We start from the raw sequence: 11,381 nt of genomic DNA, 5'->3' as shown, positions 1-11,381 counted from the left end.
ATGAATCTGGGTATCGTGTTTCCTCAAATTAGGATTATCTAGACAATATATTGCTGGTTTAATACTCCCCAAAATACATGGAATGACTGATTAATTTAACTTATACACCCACTGTCATTATAATTTCCAACTTTACTGACTAATGCTTGTCAATATATCAACTTATCAATAGACTTCACTAATTTGATAGATGACTTATGATTGCATAATTGACAAAATATGAATGAACATATTTAAAAAAATCAAGGAAATTACACTCCTGATATATATCTAATATTGGAATAAGGAAAAAGCTAATTTTTTGGATCAGTTCTATTGCGACACCAAAGGTAGATAACTAAATGCATTTGACAAGTTTGGCCTTGAACATTAAATTAGTTAACTCATAACTCCTTAGTGATAAGCTGCATCTGTTAATTAATTCAATTACTTCATTCACCTGTCAAAGGCCTTACACTCACTATATAGCTAATTCAAATACCTGGTAGCCCCACAGGTTGATTAAAACATGACATAGGACCTTGTATTATCTAGCTGACCAATATACTACTTTATAATGATGCAGAGGAACTCCTGTGGTAAGATATCTATCTGGTCAAAAAAAGAAGTATCTGCATGTTAAAATAAATCACGGAAAAGCAAAAAATATAATCCTAGAATAGCATTATAATGATTTGTTGTGGAAAAGCAGGATTTATTTTTGTAGAAAAGCATAATGTTGGTGTAAATGTATAAATCAGTGATGTAGATATGCCGGTATATGTATAATCCATTCATTTGATAACAATAAACCTAGGTATACATATAATCTATCATCCAACTAGTACACCTGAACTTACCTGGTAGTAGTCTGTTGGTATTGCCAAATTAGAAGAGAAAAAAAACTTCACAGGTTATCAAATATGGTAAATTAATGTGTACCAATTCAGTCATGGATGATAAACACATTCGGCATTCAATCCAAGGTTGACCGTCAACTTTGAAGAAGTATGTATTGTCTAGCCAATTGATAAGAACATAAATATTCAAAGAGCTACACTCCTTTCAATTTGACCCTCAGAAAAAAAATATTTCTATGCTGATGATGTAATATGCAAGAGATCTTTCCATATGATAAATCTATAAAATACAAAGAAAAACAGGATTGACAAGGTATTTTGGGATACCTGGTACTTTTACTTGGTTAATATTACTATCAAATAAAAAGGAACTTGACTTCTGTAATGTGAAAAACTAAAAATATTAAAGACTTAATAATTTACTCACTGGGTACTGGGTAGTGTACAACTAATAAAGGATACAGATGCACCACCTTATTGTTTATCAAATAAGATTTACATGCGTTGATTGAAATGAGAAATGCAAACAAAAGCCCATATTTTACACATCACTACACATTCCCACTTGGTTTTTATGCCTCACTACTAATTGCTCTGAAGCAAATCTAGCCACAGTGAAGAGAAATCTCTGATCTTATACCAATCAATATTAACTCCAGGCTCTCAGAGCTCTTACAATGAATATTACAACTGTTTCTGAATTGAAAAGTCCACATATTTACAGTATCTTACTGCATACATGTATGGAAACAGTGCTACTTAATCTGACAGAAGGCTGGCAATAAAAAAGTATTCTATTTATATGATTTATTAAGATCACAGTGACAGACTACAATTAATTTTTACTTTTTAATCACTCAGGCAACAACAAAATAAAGGCACGTATCCAGGAATTTTTTTCCAGAAGGGGGGGGGGGCATCCCAGTCAAAAGAAATTAATTCCTACCCAAAAATACATTAAAAACTCTGCAGATTCCATGGGAGTGGGAGAGGGGGGTCCAACCCCCCCCCCCACTCACCACTCCGACCCTCCTCTAGATCCATGCATGAAATATATGTAAGAATGGATATGTTCAAAGTAACTGTTTGCAACAATAATCAAAAATATATGTATAAATCTGTACAAAGTTTCTTTGATAAGTTAATGCACACAATAATAGTAGGGAAAGATTATACGTGAAATATAATGCAATGATTGTATCACAGTTTAACATCAATATATTAATGTTTGACTAAAACTGAAAGATATAGCAGCCTTTCAATTTACTTATGTAAAAATGAGGCTAGCAGATTAATAGCTGGTAAGATGATGGATTTTGTAAATCAGTTTACCGTATGTAACAATCAGTGACATTCAAATCAAGAAAATGATTACAATACATTAAAACTAATGAATAACTTGAAACCATATGTCACCATGAACTTATTAGATTTGCCAAGGTCAGCCTGTATGAATTCCACTGTATACATTACTTGACATGTATATCCTTACCATATATAATGTATCAATAAGGCACCATGGCTACCAATATTATTCCATTCATCCTCCTGTATTTCAATACTGCTGAACTTCATGCAATATTTAAATTCTTGATCACACAAAGGAAAAAAAATCAATCTAAATTATATTCCGCCATGCGACATTGATCCAAAAACACTAGCTTTCTATAATCCTGTGATAAATGAAATCCATCAGATATGCCTTGTCTGGGAAAATCATCACTCATTTTCAGACAAGTGAGCAAGCAGTGCATGCGTAACTCGGTTTTAATTGTTGTACAATGCAGTGAAAACAAACAAATCTGCTGATCACATGGTCTGAGCTCACAGAGAAGCAAAGACACGCGTCTTTATCATATCGTCAATACTCTCACAGACTCAGATCAATACACATGCAGACTCATTAAAAATTCAGGCTGAAGAACAAGAAATTCTATATAAGGGAGTAATAAGGCAAAGACAGGTGTCTGATGACAAGAAATAGCAATTCTCTTTTGATGCTATGCATCATACATAGGAACAAGTCCTCCCTATAAATCTGTTTTATTTAAAGGAATCTTGAATTCCTGCATGGCCATCAATGTCATTCCATGTAGTCCCTGTGATTTAAGAAGCACCTTGTCAGGTAACTTCCTAGTCCAATAAATATCACCTCAGCTTGTCCAGAATAGGACCAGGGGGCAGACATTGCATGACCATCCGAGTGACCACAACTGGACAGCTGAGACACCAATACTAAATGTACTAAGCAAGCTGTACTAATCACTGTGTATACTGGACAGACACCAATACTAAATGTACTAACAAAGCTGTACTAATCACTGTGTATACCCAGACAGCCCAGACACCAATACTAAATGTACTAACCAAGCTGTACTAATCACTTTGTATATTGAAATTACTTGCTAAATGCCACAGTTCAACACTTTATCATCTTTAGAATCTATAGATCAGATAATTAACAGATCCCTTGCATTCCATGCCTTCATCCAACCATACCCTGATTTTAGGTTTAAAAACCTGTCCCTAACTTTTTTTATCTATGAAAAGACAAGAATGTCTCTCATCATGAATACACAAACTACCAAAAAACTTACAAACATGCATAAATGATGCATATTTTAATCCCTAAAGATCTGAGGGTATCAAGATAATAACATTCAAATCAAAGAATGTTGTCACTCCTCATGAAGTTACCTTAGATTACCCTGTAATCTCTTTTTTCCTTTTATAAAATCCTATACAAAAATGGAGATGTTATAGACAGGCCCTCTACACCTGGCTTAAGTGTCCATGCTGGGTCGTCACAGTGTAGAGGTCACAGAGATGTCCAAGACAAAGAACACGAACAATGCGTCTCATTTCCTCATCCGTAGGAGGGTTTGTCGAGTTAAGGACTTGTAAGGTCAACATCAAGTATTTTGTTTGTTGGTTGTTTATAGCCAGCTCATTTTAACAACTTCCGGCATCCTTAAACAGTGTGTGATGTAATTTCATACTTATAAATTTAAAAAAACTTTATTGTGGTCACCAAAAACTTACAAGATTATATTTAATAAATTGAAATATCATAGGATTAGGATCTTGTGATGTTGTCCCCAGGTAAAAAATTAAAGCTGCATACAAATAATCTGTGAAATTATCCAATGTTTATAGTCCCCACATAATAACAATGATACTGTCTCTCTCAACTCAGAGATAAAAGTTTATGTATCAAACACTAGCTGTCATGTGAATCAATTATTTACTGTTTTTATGACACCCATTTACACCCAGCTATCATTTGAACTTTAATTTACGACAAGATTCTCAAAGAAAACCTAAGAAACCCTTAAAATTCCTCAAGGAGACACTTACATTGAACTTGTACACTGTTTGTTATTACTATGCACTGAGTTTGCACAAATGAGATACCCTTTGTTTATTTCCAGTTACTTACCTTGTAAGAAGTAATTCCCTGGAATATGAATCCTAGTTTAGGAAACAGTCACTTTTTAAAATAATTTTATCCTACAACAAAAATATTCAGAATGTTTCCACAAGGCAAGTATTTCCTCCAAAATGACATGAATTTGTAACTGAGAAATCCTTTGACCCAGTTTTAATGAAGGAAAATACGTTCTTGTCAAAAATATAATGTTCTTGTGGAGCGTGTCATCACCTCCCAAAGGAGAACCTTCAATGCTTGAATGCACAACCTGTAACAAGATATTTAAGTGTAGATATTCCACTAACTGAAAGAAACACAGATTGATGTAGTAATTAAACAATTGCATGGTTAGTTAAAATTACATTTTGCATTTGTAAAACACCTACGTAAAACCAAAGAATGAAGAACTCCTTAATCTTACCTATATTCTCAGTGAGAATAAAAGACAGTCCGACCCTCCCTCAAAACGTCAAACTGGTTAAAAAGAAACAGGCCTTCTGTTGTGCTGCAATGGTATAGTATAATCAGAAAGGTAAACATTTGACATTCCACGCGGGGGACTTATCACAACTCTGTATTGTCCAGGTAAACGTTACCTGTCCTATCAATGGACATTTATGGTACATATAATGTCTATGTCAGTTAAGCAACTTTGTCACCAGCTCTACCTTTTTTACACAGAATAATCAAGAAGAAAGCAGTATGAAGTTACTTCTATATACTTTAAAGTAGAACAGACTTGAGTAATGGTGTAGAGGCCCCAATGACAGTCAACCTACATGTATTTGCTTTCGCAATTTCCAGTCACAAATACATACCTGTGTTTCTCTGTGATCCTTGACCTCAATAGTGTACATATAGATGAATTCACCATGAAATATAAAATTGATCTTAAAAATCATCTGGTCTTCTGTCTTCTAACTGTAAAAATTAAAAATGTGTTGGGGTTATTTTACGGTTTATGCATGATCATTTTTAAATATTTCATGAAAATATCTCCACCTGTTACAGTACTAATCCATTTATAATTCTCTCATAAGGTACTTTGACTTAAAGTACTAAATAAATTTAATTAGTAGTAAGGCAGTTTTCTACACAATAAGTCATTGTAACATATAGGCAACACAGTTAACAAGGTTAATAAAATGTTCATTTTTTGATCAATGAAATGAGATGTTACAACTTGAATTATCCTTTTTTTTTTTTTTTTTTTTTTTTTTTTTTTACAGTTGGCAGAATTTAACTTAATTTGTATACCGGTACATTGTACAGCAATCAAAATATTTAATTATTTAGTAGCAACCACTATAAGTATCATGGGCAATTCCAAAAAAAAATTTTTTTTGGATGTAATTATGTTAGATTTTTTTTTTTTAGATCAATTGATAATATAGGTAAATCACAATTTCTATATATATTATACAGGTAGTAAGTACAGGTGATCTACATTAAGCACACCTTGCCCTGAACAAAACTTTCAAGAGAGTTAATTATCACAAATTAAACACAACTGCCAGCAATGAAAATTCTTCACATTCATATACAAATTATGATAATTCACTTCAGTTAACTGCTGAGCCCCCATCCATTTTCAAATAAAAATTCAAAACCAATGCTAGTTCCCCTCCTGTCTAAGCCAGTGGTACACGTTAAACAAAAGTGCTCCTTGGAATGCTCATTACAACAAGCGATACTTAGAGTTGTTCTCAACCTCAGATTTGAATTGCTGCCCAAGTTTAATATTTTTAAGTTCTTGGAATAATAATTTAACAAATTAAAAATTATCTCAACAATATTATCGAGTTTCAGTATCAAGATCTGAAGCATGAATTATCTTTTTTTTAATGTTCAAAATGGATTTGCACTAAACATGTACCTCTTGTTAAATTATATTCAAAATTGATATCTTTAATTTCTCAATTATACAAAGCAACAGTTGTATATTTTCAAGGACCTCCACTGTAATCTAGCTGCTATCACTCATATACTGAGCAAAATACATCATGCAGAGATTGTAGACTCTTCAGGAAATTTTGTGTACACTTTTACTGATATGCTACCAATACATTCTAAAAACAAAAGTACTAGTATTTTCTCTCCTTAATATCAATATGGAGATATCAATATCCATCAATCAATGCTGCGACTCTTACTAAGAATGTAACCTTTTGAATATACTGTATAGCAAAGATTTCCAGAACCTAATATGTGCCCAGACTAAGTATTCTACTTAGTACAAATAACATTTAAATTTGAGACAGGATGGAATATGGCAGCATTATGTGTAGCATATACTGGTCCGAGATAAATGAGTTAATACATTGTGGCCTTAAATCCTCTGCTGATAATATCAACAGCAGCAAATTTTTAATTTGAACTTTTTGCATCTGCTATACCATTGATTTCTATCAAAAATGTTTTACTTTTCTCAGCCAAAATCTGCACAAGATTTGATGTCAAGCAAGCAAAATTTTTCCAAAATACTGGTTGATTGATTGTTTGCTATTTACATCCCGTTCAAGATTTTCTCACTCAGAGTTATGTCACCATAAAACCGCTGAAGCACATCAAATTTAGACCTTTGATCAGCACTCAGGGCCATTATGAGCTGAGAAAGAACTTTTATTGTGCTAACGATTGTTGTGACACAGGGCCTCAATTGGTTTTATAAGGTCTCCTCCGAAGGACCCCCCAACCATCACTTCTGCTTGGTGAAGGAAAAAGTTGCTACTGTAACATATTGTTTATTGTCTTAGGTCAGTAGCGGTCAGGGATTGAACACATGATCCAGAATACTGGTGGGACAATATCTGGCAGAAATGAAACAGAAAACATGCAGGCTAATGACTTTAAAATCCACTAAGTGACCTTGGACCTTTTGACCTGACAACTGATAGACTGGTAACCTGTGACCTCATGACCTGAAAATTAATAACGGTTAACTATTAAATCATTGCAGTATTTTCTGACTGGAAAACACTGGCACACGGCCATGTCTATTACTAATCATTTAAATAATGAACTGCAAAATATCTGTCCTCTTTAATAAAGGTGCTCTGGTGGCGCAGTGGTTAGAGCATCTGCTTTAGAGTCCTGAAGTAAGGAGTCGATCATTAAATTGCGGGTTTGAATCCCACTATGGGACATGGAGACTGGGCCATCGGAGGAGACCGCATAAACCGAGGACCCATGTTGCAGTAGGTGCTGGCACGAAAAAGTTCCCTCCCTGCTCAGTGGCTCCGAGTGCCTACAATTGGACAAAATTTGCAGCTCTCCACCGGCAAGTGGTGGCGTCTCCATATGAGTGAAAAATTCTCAAAAAGGATGTTAAATAACATACAATCAATCAATCTTTTTTAATAAAGTATAGTAAATAAATTGTAAAAATGCCTTGAAAAAAATAGGTTGTAAACTAAAAGGTAAAGCTATTTTTGCTATTTGCACTTCCAAGTGATAGTTTAATCATACAAAATATTGACATTCCAGTGCATTCATGACTATTATTGTTTATGTTACGTACATTGCAATATATGATAAAATTTGTCATCATTCATTTCAAAGTGTTTGACATGATCCTTTCATGTCAACATATGGTTAAAGGACAATAAATAAATACATGTACAGTAATTATCAGAGAATTCGTCATCATTAGTACTTAGTGTAGCATGTCAGCTTGGAATGTGTGTGAAATTTACAATTTTACAAATTTCAACTACTGTACCAGGTAATTTGGGTTAGATCTTGGAAAACTTTTCTTTTTTTAAAGAGTAACTTTGCCAACAAAAGATTCAAATTGTTTGAATTTCGTATAAAGAATGTCATCAATCAAGTAATAGATGAATGAAGTAATTCTAATATACATGTAGATGTGAACATGCAGTCAGTGCATCAGCTGAACATAACAGTTTGTTTAGGTTGATAACATTGTCTGTAAAAAAATATATAATATGTGGCTCTAATTTAAGTTTAAAGTCAAAGCAATCAATTATCTTAAATCATATATTTACGTTTATTAATATTTTGAAATCAAACATTTTTCACAGAATATTTTCATGTTGACAGGAATGGGAGTTTTTCAACCTGTATCCGGGGATATTTTATACATACTCTGATACCTGTATTTTATACATTACCACTATAAGATCGTTTGATGGTACCGAATCATGCAGCATAGACCAAATGTAAATGCAAGTATAACACTTGGAATAGTTAAAAACGTTAGATGTAGAAAGTCGGATTGCCGCTTGGTGGTTGTTGACATCAATACATCCAAGTCACATAAAAGTTTTAAAATGAAGTCGATCAATATGCATGAAAAAGCTTCTGTATGAAATCGAATGTTAGTACGACTAAAGTAAATTGAATTACTTCCCTTTGCTTCAAGATTCAGGAAAATGGGAAAGGGAAAGGGGGGGGGGTGTCACATGATGCTTGATTTACTTTATTGGCTCTTTCACGATAACTGTGGTACTGCTCTTTTGCAGGGCAAAAATTAAATGATTCACTTTGGTATGACTTGCCCTGCAGAAGAGCAGTACCACAGTTACCGTGAAGTGGCAAATAAATAAATGAATAAATAAATAAATAAATAAATAAAATAAAATGAAATAAAATGAAATAAAATAAAGTAACATAACATAACATAACATAAAATAAAATAAAAATAAATAAATAAATAAATAAATAACAATGAAAAATAATTCAGGAAATATTTTCTTCCGGAATTTAACGGTTCAGAGAGACTTTAAGGATGAAGAATTCTATTTTTTTTTCTTTTTGATATCAAGAATATCTGAAAAATCAAGGTTATTGCCTTAGATGAATTTAGAAATTTTGAATTTAGAAAATTTTGATTAACGGAGATCAACTCATATAAAAGGTCACTTACATTTCGCACTGGTTGAAAAACGGGTTTGAATAGAGTCTGTTTATGCAATTTTGTTGTAAAAATGCCACTAGGCTAAGTGAAAAATCTTTGTGATGGGATAGGTGGGTATAGGGTTGCCCCCCCTCCCCCGAATTTGCCATACTAACAAGCGAAGTGAATTTAGTATGACCTGTTTTTAAAGTTCTGGACGAACTTCTAAATTTTGAAGAAAAAAAAAACTGGCACTTGATCCAAAAATGATATTTAGTGTTATTAATGGGTTAAAATTAAGTTTTATCTCCGAAACAAGTGCTTGTGCCTGTCGTGTATCGCAGGAATTTTGCGTACCTATCAATTTTACCGAAATTTTGTAATGATTCTGGTTTTAATGGTGGGGTATCACGTATAAAAAACGTGATACCTATAATCAATTATTATACAAATGTAGGTATTAGGTATTTTTTTTACCTTGTGGCACAGGGGCTTGTCATGAAATATTTCTCTTCTTTTAATATAGTTACCCATACTACATGTATAAAAATACATTTAATACATGTATTTTTATAGTAGGGGTAGCTATATTAAAAGAAGAGAAGTATTTCGTGACAAGCCCCTGTGTCTTGTGGGTGTAGTATTGTATACACAAAACTGAATTATCATAGAGTTATCTTTCTTTTTATACAGTATCACGGATACTAAACGAAGAGGCCTATGGGCCACATCGCTCACCTGAACACATTGGTTCGGAGTAGAAACCAGTTCAGTATTGGGAAACAAACTTGAATTTATTGCACTACCCCAGGATGCTTCCATATCAATGTTACAACTCGTGACCTTCTTGCTCTTAAGCAGAAGAATTTTCTTATTCATGAATGTAAAACTCTGGTTGCTCACCGTGGCCTCATCCGTCTGTACGTCAGTCTGTTACGCTTTGGGGTACCAATCTCTCATCCGCAACTCCCCTTAAATTTCTTACACAGAATCTTTTTACAATCGGCAATCCTCATTTGACCCCGCTACGCTACATTAGAGTGAAAAATGTAGTGTGCGTTGTACAAGCCACCCGAGGAGCTCCTAGCATGTCTTTGTAACATAGTGCCAGTGTTATCTAATATTAGATTGAGTGCCATTGCGATCTCATATTTTGCTTTTTGATCCAACACATATTTGGGGTTTCCGGTAGCAAAACGTAGTTTCCCTTTGTAATTATTATTTCCTTAATATTGAAGGGTGCCCATCTCTTATCAGCAACTCCTCGTCTACCACTAAATAAAATTTAATAATACTTTTATAATAATTTTAATGATTCTTTATTACATAATACCACTGTGCACCTCCTGTTTTACCTTTTTTTCTGACAATTAATTATTTCGGGTGTCCCAGAGCAAAACATAGACATGGACTCATTTTATCTTTTTAAGTGACCTGTTTTTAAATCATTTGTTTTCGCTTACAGGTCTACTAACAACAAACATACCTCTATCCCCACAAGTGTAAATTCACAGCACCACCATCATCTTGAGCACCAATAACTACAACAATACCTCTATCCTATCCAAACAACTTAAACTCTAGCCCCACCAAACCGTTAAAACCACAATCATTAAAACACTATACAATCTTCACCACACCACATTCCAGCATCACTAGATATAGTACTAATATTAAATTGCAACAACATAATTATCTATCAACAATATCGTAATCTAGAGCACGATCAACAATAACAACAACATATCCACCAAACAGCACTAAACTCTAACCTCACCAAACCACTAAAATCAACACCCCCAAACATCACATCACCATAACCTAGAGTATACCATAAACAACATATCCACCAAACAACACTAAACTCTAGCCTCACCAAACCACTAAAATCAACACCTCCATCCATCATATCACCATAACCTAGAGTACCATAAACAACATATCCATCAAACAACACTACACTCTAGCAACACCAAACCACTAAAATCAACACCTCCATCCATCACATCACCATAACCTGGGGTATCATCAACTACAACAACATCTCAATCCCACACAGCACCACCCCTTGCGTCAACATACACACACCATGTCAACAATAGCACTATCAACTACAACAATATTTTCAATAGATAGTGATAATGGAATGTGGTGCGTTGAAGTTGTGTGGGATGATAATGTTGAGGTGATGGTGGTGGTGAGAAGCAAGAGTTGATGTTCTGTAGGTGGTGATTTTTACCTGCCCGTTTTGCCT

At 33.8% G+C, this 11,381-nt stretch overlaps 1 long non-coding RNA gene across 1 annotated transcript; it reads right to left on the bottom strand.

Annotated features, from left to right (window-relative positions):
- Window positions 1-4,688: 4,688 nt before the first annotated feature.
- Window positions 4,689-7,434, bottom strand: LOC134236360 (uncharacterized). The gene is made up of 3 exons (XR_009985603.1): window positions 7,273-7,434; window positions 5,088-5,179; window positions 4,689-4,774 (listed from the first exon to the last, which is right to left on the bottom strand). It is a non-coding gene; the product is annotated as an uncharacterized LOC134236360 (long non-coding RNA).
- Window positions 7,435-11,381: the final 3,947 nt, after the last annotated feature.

Source organism: Saccostrea cucullata, unplaced genomic scaffold (assembly GCF_032062105.1).
Source record: "Saccostrea cucullata isolate Sc308-1 unplaced genomic scaffold, CSIRO_AGI_Scuc_v1 ctg3503, whole genome shotgun sequence".
Lineage (NCBI taxonomy): Eukaryota > Metazoa > Mollusca > Bivalvia > Ostreida > Ostreidae > Saccostrea > Saccostrea cuccullata.
The sequence above is the reverse complement of the archived record's forward strand: the minus strand, read 5'-3'. Positions and strand labels throughout refer to the sequence as shown.